Source organism: Ursus maritimus, unplaced genomic scaffold (genome assembly GCF_017311325.1).
Source record: "Ursus maritimus isolate PB19 unplaced genomic scaffold, ASM1731132v1 scaffold_26, whole genome shotgun sequence".
NCBI lineage: Eukaryota > Metazoa > Chordata > Mammalia > Carnivora > Ursidae > Ursus > Ursus maritimus.
In genome coordinates, this window is record NW_024425119.1 from 36,684,543 (window position 1) to 36,701,697 (window position 17,155).

Consider the following 17,155-nt stretch of genomic DNA (forward strand, 5'->3'; position numbering starts at 1 on the left):
CTAAGAGCCCCTCACTTCTCTGCTTCCCTCTGACTCTAGTCTCAAGAAGTCTATCATGTGTTCAACAATTAATACATGTCTTATACATACACTAGACGTTATGCTAGATGGCAGGAATGGAAAGGTGAATAAAACCTCCTTCTTACTTACCAAGAGCTTCAGTTTCATGGGGAAGGTAGACTGGAGAAGAAATACATTAGTGACTAAAAGTTACTCTTAACAAAAAAATACAGAAGAACAAAAGGGTGTGTTCAATTTTACCTGAGAAGAACAAGAAAGGCTTCACACATGAGGTAATGCTTGAGCCAACAGTAGGTAGAAAAGATGAGGACAGTGTTCCAAAAGGCGAATAGTATTGCAAAGGCACAAAGCAGTAAATAGCACAGCTCGACAGGAAACCATTAAGTACTTCAGTATGACTGGAGCACATGGGACTGGAGAGCTGGGCTGTGGCCAGATCTGATTTTGCCTTGTTTTGCATGTGAGGGAGTGAGTAAACACTAAAGAATTTTAAGCAATGAAGTGACATGATTAGATTTGTGTTTTGAAAAGTACCTGTGGTGGCTATATGGAAAAAGGTTAGGGAGGGGTGAGCAACAGGGCCCAGCCTAGGGTCAGAAGGCCGTGGTTATAGTCCAGGGAAGTAAAAAGAACCAGGCAAGTAATGATGGAGGAGCGTGGTGGTGGGATGGAGAGAAGGAAATGGGTTGCACAGATATCAAACAGGTAAAATTAATAGGACTTATCTACTGGTGGGTTTTAGAGCAAGAGGAAGAAGAAAAATAACAATGACTTCTGAGTTTCTGGCTTGATATAGATTGATCTATCTACAGATCAAGGTATATATCCTAAACAGAAAATATAGGAGGAACTGATGCTTCTTAAAAGGAGGGTATATAATAAGTTTGGGTGGCCTCTTAGATATTGAGGTAGAAGATCTTAGAAGCTGTCAGATGTAAAGGTCTCAAGTTCAGGATTTTGGGGGGAGGGTAGAATTAAAGGTTTGAAAATCAGAGTATAAATAGGGTCAAGACCATGAGAATGGGTAATATTACCCAGAGGAAATGTATATGATGAGAACAGGTGCTAAGGACAGAACTCTGGGGAACAACAACCATTAGAGAATCAGAGCAAGATGAACCCAGAAAGACCCTGGGAAGAAATAGTCAAAATGGGACAGCCAAGATAGGCTACCATGTGATTTTCCTATTGATGCTGTAACAGATCGCCACAACTTTAGTAGCTTATAATAACACAAAATTATCTTACAGTTCTGTAGCTTTAGAAGTCGAACCTATGTCTTGCTGGTCTAAACCTAGGGTGTCAGCAGAGGAGCATTCCATTCTAGAGACTCTAGAGGAGAATCCGTTTCCTTGCCTCTTCTGGCTCCTAGAGGTNNNTCGGCATTCCTTGGCTTTTTCCAGTCTTCAAAGCCAGCAACAACAAGTCCAGTCCTTGTTGGATCGCGCCACATCACACTGGTTTCTGCCGTCATACCACTTTCTTCCGGGCTCTCCCTCTGCCTCCCTCCTCCACTTTTAAGTACCCTTGTAATTATACAGGGTTCACCTGGATAATTCAGGTTCTTCTCCCTATCAGCTAATTAGTCATTTTAATCTCTCTGCAACCTTCATTCCCCTTTGCCATGTAACCTAACATATTCACAGTTCCAGGGATTAGGTCATGGGGGCTGGAGGTGGGTGCACTATTCTGACTACGCCAGTTGCCATCTCAGAAACCAATCAACCAAACAAAAACATTAAAGGAATAAAGGAGTAGATGGTGGTGATCCTGGACAAATTACTCAATCTCTCTGTATATCTACAAAACGGAGATAATAATGGTAACTACCTCACGGGGTTGTTACAGAATTAAAGGAGTTAACTTTATAAAGCACATAAAGGTGTGTCTGGCATAGTTGTTTTTTTTTTTTTAAGCAATTAGAGAGATTAAATAAGGCAAGGAATTAAAACTAGCCATTGGATTTGTTCATTAGGTAATTAGTGGTTTCAGGAATATGGTGGTTGTGGTCTAAATACAGTAAAATAAAGGTTAGGACATAGGAGGAAAGAAGTACACACAATTATTTTGAGGAATTACTTAGGAATGAAAGGAGAAGGGGGCTGGAGCAGCCAGTCAGTCTCTCTTTCTTTCTTTCTTTTTTTCTTTCTTTTTTTTCTTTCCTTTTCTTTCTTTCTTTCTTTCTTTCTTTCTTTCTTTCTTTCTTTCTTTCTTTCCTTCCTTCCTTTTCTTTCTTTCTTTCTTTCTTTCTTTCTTTCTTTCTTTCTTTCTTTCTTTCTTTCTTTCTTTCTTTTTTTTCTTTTTTTTCCAGTAAGCTCTATAGCCAACGTGGGGCTTGAACTCAATGACCCTGAGATCAAGAGTTCTATGCTACCCACTGAGCCAGCCAGGTGTCCCCTTGTGGTGGCCTTGGCTACTTGAGGACAGGAAATTATAGGAGATCTGAACACACTTTCCTGCTATGGGAAGGAGCCAATTGATAGAAAAGCCAAAGATCTGAGAGAGGGAATAAGGGAACAATTGGTGTAGTAAAATCCCACAGGAGTTGGAATAAATGTGATCAACAGTTTAGGTGTGGGAGTTAACTTTGAACAGGAGAAGAAACAATTAATTCTCTGAGTCCAGAGGGAAAGCTGCAAGGGTGAATCCCAGGAACTAAATATAGTTTCTTTCCTTGGTTGCTGTCTATCAGGAATACTCACAGGCCTCCCCCTGATTCTGGGACCCCTGAGCTAAGTTCTTCATCCAATATCAGGATGCCACACACTGTCAGTGGGGTTTACCTCCTTCCACAGGAAACCTCTATTGGTCTTAAAGTATTCAAGCTTAGATTTAGAGTAAAAATCTCATCGCCCTCAGAGTGGTCAATTTCATAAATGATACCCATCCCTTTCTAAAGATCTTTCTGACCAATGTATGTATGCTACCCTGCCCCTCCCCACCTTTTTCTATTTTTCTGTTAGAAAAATGAAGATGGAGGAGACCAATCTAATTAGATATAACCTCATGTTGACAGAACAAGCCTTCTTTATTTTTAACTTTTTATCGTGGAAATGTTCAAACGTACACAAAAGTGAAGAGAATATAAGAGAATAATATAGTAAACTCCCATGTGTTTATCACTTCAATAATTACAACCTATGGCCAATTTTGTTTCATTTATATTCCCTTCTCACTCTTCATCTCCACCCCCGGTATTTTAAAACAAATTGGGTTCCTTTAAAAATAGGACTTTTAAACTTATACATTCATGTATCTATTTCTCATTCATCAATCATATGACCAAAACACAAGATATACCAAGACACAGTGTAGCACCACTTTATGCAAAGTTGAAATAGTGCATCAGAAACATTAATTAAGTCTCACTTTAGATGCCAATTTAAAATTGCTTAAAAATTATCAAGAACTGTATAATTATTAAAAATTTCACAATTTCAGAGCTGGTAAGCAAGTAAATATTTTTTGTGCTTTTGTCACCACGACTGCTCAACAGAAATAACCTAGCTGTCTATCTTTCAAACACTAGGAATACCCCAATTATATGGTTTGGAATGGAATAATTTTGGTGACCACTTTGCTGCTTAACATCCACCATTATTTAAAATTGTTTTTAATAGCCAAAAATTGCCATCAAGCACTAATGTTGCTGCTTGAAAACACTCCCATATCAATAATTTTGTAGGAAAAGTTAAATGTGATAAATTGCTCTGAAGAGGGCCAAACCCTACAACAGCCAATATTGTTTGTTGAGAATGGGCATACTGCAAAATATTAGAAAAGACGCCGAGACACTTAAATGTAGCAGATATATCTTTAACCTTTAAAAATCCTTGAGTATCTGGGCAAGAATAATGGAAAAAATAATACTGGTGACTCAGCAGCAAGATCAATATCACCATAATAGATTTATAGGCTCTGTTAAAGTGTTCCAGCCCTAACAGTGCCCCCCATCATATATTTTACATTAATTCCTATTGGGATATTATACTGATCTTTAAGAATATATCATGTGTATAAATGCAACTATCCTGCTCTTAGAATTAATGCAGACACCTGAGTGTGCATCAATGTACAACACTATTTTGTAACATATTCAAGGTAATCAAAGAAGAAGAGGAAAAGATTAATTTTAATTTTATTTTTAATTAAAATAGCTTTTCCTACTTGAATTGCCAACCTTCCTTACAGTTAAGTGAAACCCTGTGACTAAGTTCTGGCCAATGGGATGTAAATAAAAGTATCATGTGGTGGTTTACAGGACCCTTTTAATAAAAGGTTGTTGGTGTCTTTCAAACAAATGTTGCTGGAAAAACTAGATATCCATGTGCAAAAGAGTAAAATTGGACACTTACCTAACATCATGTACAAAAATTAATCCAGTATGTATCAAAGACCTAAACATAAGAGCTAATACTATAAAACTCTTAGAAGATAACATAGGGAAAAAGCTTCATGACGTTGGATTTGGCAATGATTTCTTGAATATGACAACAAAAGCATGAGCCACAAAAGAAACGAATAGATAAATTGGATTACATCAAAATCAAAACCTTCTGTGCATCAAAAGTCACCATCAACAGAGTGAAAAGGCAGCCATTGCAAATCATATATCTGATAATGAGTTAATACCCAGAATATATAAAGAACTCTTACAATTCAACAACAGCAACACAAAAATCCAATTAAAAAATAGATAAAGGAGTTAAATAGACATTTTTCCAGAGAAGGTAAACAAATGGCCAATAAGTGCTGGCGAAGATATCCAATATCACTAATCATTAGGGAAATGCAAATCAAAACCACAATGAGATATCACCTCATGTGCATTAGGATGGCTATTATCAAAAAATCAGGAAATAATAAATTTTGGTGAGGATGTGGAGAAATTGGAACCCTTGTGCATTGCTGGTGGGAATGTAAAATGGTATAGCCACTATGCAAAACAGAACGGCTATTCCTCGAAAAGTTAAAAATGGAACTACCATATGATCTATCAATTCCACTTGTGGGTTAATATCCAAAAGAATTGAAAGCAAGGACCCAAATGGATATTTGGATACCCATGTTTCACAGCGGCCTTATTGACAATAGCCAAAAGGCGGAAGCACCTCTCCGTTGACGGGTACACAGATAAACAAAATGTAGCAGCCTTGAAAAGGCAGGAAGGGTGCCGGTGTGGCTCAGGCTGCTAAGTGTCTGACTCTTGATTTCAGCTCAGGTCATGATCTGAGGGTCGTAAGATCGAGCCCTGCACTGGGCTCCATGCTCAGCGAGGAGTCTGCTGGAGATTCTCTCTCTCTCTCTGCCCCTCCCCCCTGCTGTCTGTCTCTGTCTCTCAAAGAAATAAATAAATCTTTAGAAAAGGAAGGAAATTCTGACATGTGCTACAACATGGATGACCCTTGAAAACATGATGCTAAGTGAAATAAGACAGTCACAAGAAGACAAATACTGTCTGATTCTACTCATATGAGATACCTCGAGTAGTCAAATGATAGAGACAGAAGGTAGAATGGTGGTTACAGAAAGTAGAATGGTGGTTGCCAGGGGCTGAGGAGAGGAGAGAATGGCGAGTTATTGTTTAACGGGTACAGAGTTTCCGTTTGGGAAGATGGAAAAGTAATTCTGCAGATGGATGTTAGTGATGATTGCACAACAAGATGAATGCACTTAACGCCACCAACCTAACCATACATTTAAAAATGTTTTAAATGGTCAATTTTATGTGTATGTATTTTATCACACACATAAAAAAATGTAGTTGGTTGCGCCGTTTGCCCTCTCTTCTTTGTTTATTCCTCTGTCTTGCTGGCTGGAATGCAGATGTGATGGCTGGAGCTCAAACAGTCTACTTGGACCTCATAAGTTGGGTTTTGCACAACTTTGAGGGTACCATTCACACAGAATATCTCGACTTTTACCTAAAAGAGAAATATTCTGTCTTGTTCAACCACTGTGCTTTTTGGATTTTTGTTACTTGCAAACAAACCAAATTCTAATTGACACAATATATTCTATCTATCTATCTATCTATCATCTATCAATGATATTTGGACTATAATATCATAAGTAATAACCATCAGAGTCCAGAGGCATACAGACTATTATAACAAAGTGAGAAAATTCCCATGTATGCTAAATTCTGAATATCGGACAATCTGAGAAGAGAAAAAAGCAATATAAAAATCCTGTTCTTCAATTTATGTAGGTAATTACCTTGCATATAGTGACAAACATTGTAAAACTATAAAATGGTTCATTAGAGGCCTGGAATACTATGCAATTATTAAAAGAACAAGGTAGATGTATAGATAAGCTAATGTCAGAACCACTTGTATTGTAAAGCCCCATTTGTGTGGAAAAAAAACCAACCCTGACATGCATTTACATATGTGAGAAAGAGACACAATAGTAGCTAACATTTATAAAACACACACTACGTGCTAACCTTTGTCCTAAGAGTTACACCTGGATTATCTCCATAAATTATCTCCATAAATTCATGCCTATGAGGTGTGAAACTTCATTATGCCTGTTTTACAGCTGAGGAAATTGAGGCACAGACAGGTAACATAGCTTGTCCAGGGTCACACAAATGTTAAATTTTGGAGCCAGAGCATTAAGCAGATCTGCCTTTGAGGGGTGGTGGTAGTGGGGAATTGGAGTGAGGCTAATGGTTACACTCCAATTCCATTTTATTTCTTTTTTTTTTTTAAAGATTTTATTCATTTATTTGACAGAGAGAGAGACAGCCAGCGAGAGAGGGAACACAAGCAGGGGGAGTGGGAGAGGAAGAAGCAGGCTCATAGCAGAGGAGCCCGACGTGGGGCTCGATCCCAGAACGCCGGGATCACGCCCTGAGCTGAAGGCAGGCGCTTAACCGCTGTGCCACCCAGGTGCCCCTCCATTTTATTTCTTTATTATGAGTATACCCACAACATTTTTACCAAGTATTTGGGGATGCAAGGAGAAATGCTGAAGAAATGTAAGGTAATGAAACCATGGTTATACCCTAGAGAATTAAGTAGGATTGAATTCAAAAGACATACTTAAGATTTCTACAGAGGAAAAAAAAGTAATCAAGAGAAACCTTTAAAATGTAGTACGTATATGTCAAAACTCAGGATGACAGCTCTTAATACTTATTTATCCCAAGCAGATAGTACTGTATAATGCAACATTTGTCAAACAATACTTGGACACTGAACACTGCCTGACAACCATAAAAAATAAATACAATATTTAATAACTTGCCTAGAAGACACAAAAGAATGAAAAGGAAAAATTGGATCAATGATATGGAGTTAAAATATCAGGTTAAATAATGATATAAACAAGGCCGCACAATCTGCTATTGTAAGGGCTGTATTTATCCAACTCTAGGGGACGGTACCCCACTTTGCACTGCCCTGGCCTTTTGTGCTCTGACCAACAAATTCCACTCAGTGTCTGAATCTTTGCCCTGAAGGCTCCTTCCCTCCACTCCTCCCGCCATCCTAGAAGATAGAAAGCTCAGCGCTGGCATCCAGCAGGCCAAGGTGCCAAGGAATCAACACTCCCACACCCACCTTAAAAGTTCTCATCCAGTGTGACTTGTCTCAGGAGTTGGTAGTATAAATACTGCAGCTTCCTCATCTCTCAGTTGGGGTCATTCTGAGGCACGTATTTTAAAGTATTTACCAGAGTTTCCCCATAGAATTAAGCTACAGCCAGTCACTAGCTCACTTTATAATGCACCCTTTACTAGCTACCTTCCTTTCCTGCTAACACTTCCCTCCTTTCCTGCCCTATTGTTTTCCCTATTTTCCAAATAGACTCTCACTCTCAAATCCTCGTCTCGGGGTCTGCTTCTGTGGGAACCCAAATTATGATGGGGAAGGGAGGAGAGCTTCATTCTTGTAGTCTATACAAGTAACACCCCCTGGAGTTGTACACTGCTCAACCTGGGGAACCATCCATGGCAGCTCTGTAAATATATTAACATCTTCATTTCTATAGCAAACAGCAAATGTCTTTCTTTTTTAACTTTTTATTTAAATTCGTTAGTTAACATGCAGTGTAATATTAGCTTCAGGTGTACAATTCAGTGATTCAACACTTACATACAACACCTGGTGCTCATCATAAGTGCCCTCCTTAATCCCCATCATCTGTTTAACCCATCCTCCCACCCACCTCCCCCCTGGTAACCAGCAGTTTGTTCTCTATAATTAAGAGTCTGTTTCTTGGTTTACCTCTCTCTCTCTTTTCTTCCCCCATGCTCATTTGCTTTGTTTCTTAAATTCACAATAAGTGAAATCATATGGTATTTATCTTTGCCTGGTTTATTTCACTTAGCATAAGTGAAATCTTGCAAATGGCAAGATTTCATTTTGTGGCTGGGTAATATTCCATTTTATATATATATATATATATATATCTCGTATCTTCTTCATCCATTCCTCAGTCAATGGACATTTGGGCTGTTCCCGTAATTTGGCTATTGTACTTAATGCTGTATTTAATGCTGCTGTAAACATCAGGGTGTATGTATCCCTTTGAATTAGTATTTTTGTATTCTTTGGGTAGATACCTAGTAGCGCAATTGCTGGATTGTAGGATGGTTCTATTTTCAACTTTTTGAGGAACCTCCATACTATTACAGTTTCCAGAGTGCCAGCACCAGTCTGCATTCTCACTAACAGTGCAGGAGAGTTCCCCTTTCCCCACATCCTTGCCAACATCTGTTGTTCCTTGTGTTATTGATTTTAGCCATTGACAGGTGTGAGGTGACAGCTTATTGTAGTTTTGATTTGTATTTCCATGATGATGAGTGATGTTGAGTATCTTTTCATTTGTCTGCTGGTCATCTGTATGTCTTCTTTGAAAAAATGTCTATTCATGTCTTCTGTCCATTTTTTAATTGGATTGTTCATTTGAGGGGGGAATGCCATTCCTTAGTCATGAATATGATAAATGCAAATTGGAAATCACTGTCTTACATTAAAAGGGCTTTACAAGAAAAAGGAATTAAAACAACTAAGGAAAAAGAATCCACTGGAAACCTAGGACAAAATTTGTGGGGTTGGTAGGTCCCCTTCAACAGAGTAAATCTTATACCACCCGTTTTTAGCATTGTTATCAAGTGCAGTATTTATTGCACATCTGTTTATAACTATGCACCTGACTCTAATTTGAATACTCAGCATGCTCAAATTCTTGAGTTCACCTGTGGAATTAGGTCAAAATAAAATAATCAAAAAACACTTACATTTAAATCCTATATAAATCTTACCTTTGCCTAAAACCATTTTGGTGCATCAGGATGAAAGTAAGTGCTGGGTCTTTACAATGGCCTGCCCTATATATGTCCCTGTAACAAAAAGCAGAAATATCTAAGATCCATATGTCTTATAGAATCATAAAGAGGACTCTAATAGTTTTTCTTTAAGATTTTATTTATTTATTTGACAGAGAGAGAGAGAGACAGCCAGCGAGAGAGGGAACACAAGCAGGGGGAGTGGGAGAGGAAGAAGCAGGCTCCCGTGGAGGAGCCTGAGGTGGGGCTCGATCCCAGAACTCTGGGATCACGCCCTGAACTGAAGGCAGATGCTTAACGACTGAGCCACCCAGGCTCTAATGTTTTAAGTTTAATGTTTTGAAAGAATTTTTCCAAATATAGTTAATAAATTCAATCAATAAGCAAATAAAAAGAAACACACCAGATAGCAGCAGCATGTGCCAGAGACCTGCTGATCTGTGTATTTAACGAATACTAAGAACCTGTTCCACGTGCAGCATTGTGCCAAGGTGCTGTGTAGAGTATAGAGAATAATACCATATGTTCCCTGTCTCAAAGTTACTTAGAATTAGTGCTATTTTTGTCAGGAATAATATCACTGTAGACCTCTTTCTCAGAAATTATGCAAGCCAGATTAGCATGCCAAATTCTTACTTTGAAATCAATTGCTAATAGACACTCTTCATATGCCTATACAATTTAACGCACAAACCAAAGCAAATACTGTATTTGTGTGTATTTTTAGGTCTCCATAGATAAAGAAAAGGAATTGTATTTTCATCAGATACCTTTGGTATGTCACTGTGCAATTCCCTTTCAAGTCTCATAGATCTAATATGATGACCTGTTTCATACTTGACATCATCAGGATGATGGTAAGAAGGAGCAGATTTAGTGTTGTTAGTTATTTGTGTTATTAGTGTGATATTGGGCCACTAAGTGGCCATTTTTAGTAAATTTTCCCCCAACTTTTCCTGGGTCTGAGGAGAAAGGAGGGAATTTCCTCCATTGTAGCATGTTTGGGGGCAGTGTAGTAGTGTCTGTTTTCCTGCAAAATATCAAGTCACAGCTACTTTGAAGGAACACTTCATATGCCAAATCAGTGGTCAAGAAAGAACAGAGATGTAACTAAAAGATCGTAATAAAAATGTAGAGTTTCTTATAATACATTCCAGGTTTGTGTGTGTATGCACCAAAACTTAATATTTTTTAAAATATTTTATTTCTTTGAGAAAGAGAGAGCGGGGCGGGAGGGGCAGACGGAGAGGGAGAGAGAGAATCCTAAGCAGACTCCTTGCTGAGAGTGGAGCCTGATTCAGAGCTCAATCTTACAACCCTGAGATCATGACCTGAGCTGAAATCAAGAATCAGGCACTTCACTGAGCCACCCAGGCACCCCCTGAAACTTAATATTTTTAAACCTTCTTTAATACATATTTAATTAATTTTTATTAAAATAGTGTGTATCAGAACTTGACTCTTTTTGAGGGGTTTATTTTGTTGTGTTTTATACAAAATACTACTTTTAAACTATTCAGGGAGGCAAAACATATAATACACACTCTAAAAAGAACATTAACATTTATTGAGCATTTACTTAGCTTCATTTATAAAGCTCTATGCATTAAAATTCCACTTATACTAAAACAATAACACTGTATTGGGGGTTTATAATATATATAGACCTAACTAGTACATGTATAAGTTTAATATGCATACAAGAAAAACATACTCAACAATAATATAAATGTCTGGAGGGGAGAAATCTAAGTATACTATTGTGATTTATCATTCCCAAGTGGAATAATAGGAAATTGATATTATGCTGAAAATCCTAATCTTGAAAAAACTGTACTTGGCAATGACCATTTAAAGTCATGAAGAAGGACATTTATGGTAATCCTGAAATATATCTGAAATTTATCCTATTAAAATGAAAAATAAGGATTAAAATGACATTGTACAACACTTCAACTTCAAATACTGCTCTACATTTTATTAACAGCTACACACACTAAAATATGAGGCAGTACTGAGGAATTAATCTTTCACATTAAACACACACACACACACACACACACACACACACACACACACACAAAAGGCTTTAGGAAAGAAAAGTTGCTTGTGCCTCAAAGTTCTCACCAGCCAATGAAAAGTATGACATTGACTTTGTTAACACAGAAGCAGAGAAAGACAGCTCCTTGCTATCGTCATGCCTCAACTTAAAATGAAAGGACCTGAGGTAGTCAACAGTATTGGGTCTGGGTCCAGACTGCCAGGATGCAAAACCCAGTTTCACCTTATGGAAGTGATAATAGGTGGAATACTTAGCCATCTCTAAGTCCTATCTCTTCATCTATAAAATGGGGATAATCACAGTATCTACTTCGCAGGATTGTTTTAAGTATTAAATGAGAAGCTTAAAGTATTTAATATAGTTCTGGGCACACAGTAAGTATGCAATAAAAAAATTAGCTTTGGTTCCTGTATTTGTTGTACAGATGACCAGATTTGATGGAGAAGTAAAAATGTCTCTTTGATGTATAAATAGAGTTTGGTATAGAAATACCAATATCCTTGTTAGGGTCAATGGTGACAGAGCTTTTAGTTACAGTTTTCAATATATATCATTTTTTAAAGATTTATTTATTTATTTTGAGAGATAGCAAGAGAGCAAGTAGGGAGGGGCAGAGAGAGAGAGTCCCACAAGGACTCCACACTGAACACAGAGCCCAACTCGGGGCTCGATCTCATGACCCTGAGATTAGGACCTGAGAGAAAGCAAGAGTCAGACACTCAACCAACTGTACCATCCAGGTGCCCCTCAACCTTTATTATTTTATGTTCTGCTTATCCCTTCAACCAAAAACTTGAACAGGAAGGGAGAAAAAGTAAGGCAAAGCAAAGTTAGTAGTCAAATCAGTACTATGCATTCTTCATCCCGTCCTTGCACCTATACTATGTAAGGAAAGGCTTACACTTTTTAGGCAACCCACTTGTCATTGAATCTGTCATTGAACTGTTACAATTGCCCCATTTAATAAATATTGGTTGAGAACTTACTATGGGCAAAGCAAAATTCTAGGTGCTGAGGAAACTCCGGGCAAAAATCAGGGGGAATTTGCCCTTACTGGAATAGGAATGTATACTATAAAATTAAAATACTTAAAACTACATTAGATATACACAAGAGAAGTAGGTGCTTAGGATCTAGTCTGTGGCCAATGTAATTCAAATTCTAAAAAGCACAAAATTAGCACACTTGTCTTATCAGTACAATAATATGCATCAGTCCATTAGTGTATCACTTTATTATTTGGTCCTAAAATAGAATTTTAAAAAATTAGCTAGCAAACAAATAAAAATTTGCCATTTATAGCCAGTTAAACTGGGAGAAAAGGCATCCCTCTATCCTTAGGATGTGTGTTATAAAGATGAGATAAACCTAAGAAATATATCCAATACTAAACGTGATGTTAGGGCCGCCTGGGTTGCATAGCGGTTAAGCGTCTGCCTTCGGCTCAGGGCGTGATCCCGGTGTTATGGGATCGAGCCCCACATCAGGCTCCTCTGCTATGAGCCTGCTTCTTTCTCTCCCACTCCCCCTGCTTGTGTTCCCTCTCTCGCTGGCTGTCTCTATCTCTGTCAAATAAATAAATAAAATCTTTAAAAAAAATAAAATAAAAGTGATGTTAAAGATACCACAGGAGTGTTGGTAACAGTTAGGTTATTGGGAGTTCAAAGGAAAGTTTGTATGATTGAATAGTATTCTGGTACTTTATATTAGTAAACCATAAACTTTGAGGTAGAAGAAGTGGAGCCAGACCCTCATGTGAATCAAATGAAGACTATAGATACTATCTCTGGAAAAAATGTCCATAAAACATGCACCAAAATATTCACATACAATTATTTTTATTACATTGAATATTGATTTTCCTTATATAACAAACATTAAAAAAATCTTTAGTAAGATTTATGTCCCTGTTTTTTCACACACAGATTAACAGCTTTATTCTGGAAAAAAATTAAAGAGTAAACTGGAGAAAACAAAGTTAGCTTTAATTCTGCTCAAAAGCAAATTTCATTGAGAAGGTTGTCTTCGTTGCAAAGTTGACGCCGAGGGGTAGTCTTTACCCATAGCAACATTCATGTCATGTGTAACATCTGTAACAATTTTTAAGATTATCAGAGGAAGCAACCTTCAAAAGAACTTTACATTTGTTTCTTGGTTTTTGTGGATTACTGCCGTCAGAAAAATTGATAAAGCTTACCTCTACCCACCCACCCCCACTTTATTTGCAGAAACACTTCCTCTATAACCAGTTTACATAGCTGTTTCTCTTAAATCTCTTCTCTCATAATCATTAGCAACATTTAAAAATCCACCTCAGTAATTTACCAAAGAAGACTTGAATGGGCTTTTCCCTGTCATACTGTTCTTCGAATGGACTTTGTTTTCTTTTCAAAAATAGTAACAAAAGTAAAATGTTTAAAATTCAATCACACTCTACATGATTATTCTTGGGGAGTCAACCAATTTCTGTGTAGTTGAGAAGAATGTCATATATTGACATTTCATGACAAAATTATTTTAAGGGACTCCTTAGCTTTCCCAGCAATAGGTAAGTCTTCTTCCAGGACTGTTGACTGAGGCTTTGGTGACAACGTATCAAAAATGAGAGTTACTGATGCTTGGAGCTTCTTTCTTCACTAAATACCACATATATTCTAGAGGGGAGCATCTTAGCTTCTGTGCCTGAATGGGTTACAGGTGTTCCAATACAATGATCCCCTCTATCCTTGGAGCAAGTGGATGGTGACAGTCTCTTCTGTAAGCAACTCCCTATGTTTGTTCCGTTTTACCATAGAAAAATTACCATTTTTAGCATGTGCCATGGACATAATGAAAATGGTTAGAAGCACAGTTAAAGTTTTGCTTGACAAAAGGTTTTCACCATTTCAAATATATTGATTGCTTTTAAAGTTTTCAAAAGGGGTTCTTAAAATAGACATTTTTTTTTTTTAATGACACGGTATGCGCGTAATAGATGGAAACCAGGAGCTGGCTGCCCTCTGACCTGACAATAGTTTCAGTGGCATGCTAAAGGAAAGTGCAGTAGCTGAAAAATGCCTTCAGGACCTGCCTCAAAAGAGTACAAAAACATTAGCAATTTGGGAGTGGATGACATCATCCAACAGAGATATTAGATTTTCTTCCTCTGCCTCATATCACAAACTAACTTTCTTACTTCCAGGGTGCGTGACTTCTGAAGTTTCTGCAACACTGCGGTTTCTTTTGATTCGAACTTCGTCGATCCTTCAGAGAAAGCCTGTTTTGTTCAGGGTACAACCCAAATTTGATAAAGTGTAAGTCTTTTCTCGGTTCTTCTAGTTTCTCTCTTAAAAAACCAGGCATAATCTTCATTTAGTTCTGATGTGTGGAGGCCAGAACAAGAGCACTTTCAAACACTACTAACACATTAATTCTTGATGCTTAACTAATTAGGAAATTGTGGAAGTTATTTTATTGATTGAAGAGAGGAAAGCAGAGGCATAAAAAGTTAATGATGACTTGTCCAGTTAATGGCAAATATTTATCAAGCACTCTGTTCTTAGTATTGTGTTTGTTACTATACTTCTATCTCCTGCTTTAGAGACTAGCCTGCCTCCCTATGTTTCAAATTAAGAATATGTTTATGAAATGAGGTGAAATGCTATTTTCTACTTATTGAGTGCCAATATTTTTAAAAAATTGTTGCAGCTTTGAGAAGTAATTGACAATTGTATATAAGATATACAACTTGATGCTTTCATATACATTGTGAAGTAATCACAATCGAGCTAGTTAACATATTAATCAAGCATAGCTTCACATAGTTCCCATTTTCTTTTTTTCCCCCCCAGTTTTATTGAGAAATAACTGACATACGTCACTGTATTAAGAGGTATAGCATGATGGTTTGCTTTACATATATTGTGAAATAATTATCATAGGTTGAATTAACATCCAATACAATAAAAAGAAAGAAAAAAGGAAAATATTTTTTCTGTGATGAGAGCTTTTAGGATTTAGTCTCTTAACTTTCCTATATATCATACAGTAGTGATATCTATAGTCATTATGTTGTGTATTACATCCCTAGTAATTATTTATCTCATAACTGAATGTTTGTACATTTTGACCATCCTCCTCCAATTCTCCTCCCACTCCCACGTCTGGCAGTCATAAGTTTCTATTTTTCTATGAGTTTGGGGTTTTAAAATTTTTTTTTTTACATTCCACATATAAATATGTGAGAATATACAGTATTTGTCTTTCTCTGTCTGACTTACTTCACTTAAAGCAATGCCTCCAAGGTCCATACATGTTGTCACAAGAGGCAGGATTTCCTCATTTTTTACGGCTGAATGAGATTCCATTATATCTCTCTCACACACAATTTCTTTATCCATTCATCCATTAGTGGACACTTAGGTTGTTTCCGTGTCTTGGATATTGTAAATAAGGCTGCTATGAACATGGCGGTACAGATATCTTCTCAAGTTACTGTTTTCATTTTCTTTGGGTGTATTCCCAGAAGTAGAATTGCTAGATCATATGGTTTTATTTTTAATTTTTGAAGGATATTGTTTTCCTTAATGGCTGTACCAGTTTACATTCCTACCAACAGTGCACAAGTGTTCCCTTTTTGCCACATTCATGCCAACATTTGTTATCTCTCGTCTTTCCATGGCCATTCTAATGAGGTGATATCTCACTGTGGTTTTAATTTGCATTTCCCCAATCACTAGTGATTTTGAGCATCTTTTCAATGTACCTGTCAGCCTTTCATATATCTTTTTGGACAAATGTCTGTCTATTCAGGTCCTTTGCCCTTTTTTAAATTGGATTATTCAGGGTTTTTTTTTGCTCTTAAATTTTATGTGTTCTTTATACATTTTGGTATCAGATACATGGTTCACAAATATTTTTTCCTATTCAACAGGTTGTTTTTTCACTTTGTTGATGGTTTCATTTGCTATACAGAAGCTTTTTAGTTTGATGTAGTTCCAACTTGTTTACTTCCGCCTTTGTTACTTGTGCTTCAGGTGTCATATCCAAAAAATCATTACCAAGATCATGTCAAGGAGCTTTGTTCCTATGTTTTTTCCCAGGAATTCAATGTTTCAGGGCTCACATCTAAATCTTTAATCCATTCCAAGTTAATTTTTGTGAATGGTCTAAGATGGGGGTCCAGTTTCATTCTTTTACATGTGAATATCCAATTGTCCCAGCACTATTTATTGAAGAGACTTTTTCTCCATTGAGTACTCTTGGCTACTTTGTCATATATTAGTTACCATATATGCTTGGATTTATTTCTGGGCTCTCAATTCTGTTCCATTGCTCTATGTGTCTGTTTCTATGTCATTATTTTATTGTTTTGATGACTATAGCTTTATTGTATAGCTTGAAATCAGGAAATGTGATAACTCCTGCTTTGTTCTTCTTTCTCGGATTTTTTTTTTTTTTTCTATTTGGGGTCTTTTGTGGTTCCATACAAATTCTAGGAGTGTTTCCTCTACTTTTATAAAAAATGTCATTGGGATCTTTTTTTTTTCCCCCCGACAAGACAGAGAGAGAGCACAAACAGGGGGGGCGGTAGGCAGAGGGAGAAGCAGGCTCCCTGTTGAGCAGACAACCCCCCTTCCCAAAGTGGGCTTGATCCCAGGACCCTGGAATCATGACCCAAGTTGAAGGCAGATGCTTAACCAACTGAGGTACCCAGGTGCCCTGCCATTGGAATCTTAATAGGGATTTCATTACATCTGTAGATGGCTTTCACTAGTATCGATGTTTTAGCC

The 17,155-nt window shown here is 37.3% G+C and overlaps 1 long non-coding RNA gene across 1 annotated transcript in view; it reads right to left on the reverse strand.

Moving 5' to 3' along the window:
• Nucleotides 1-17,155, reverse strand: part of LOC103675410 — a 292,244-nt gene that overhangs the window by 261,496 nt on the left and 13,593 nt on the right. Inside the window, exon 3 of the long non-coding RNA XR_005837914.1 lies at nucleotides 9,299-9,376. This is a non-coding gene — a long non-coding RNA (uncharacterized LOC103675410). The remainder of the gene's footprint in view (nucleotides 1-9,298; nucleotides 9,377-17,155) is intronic.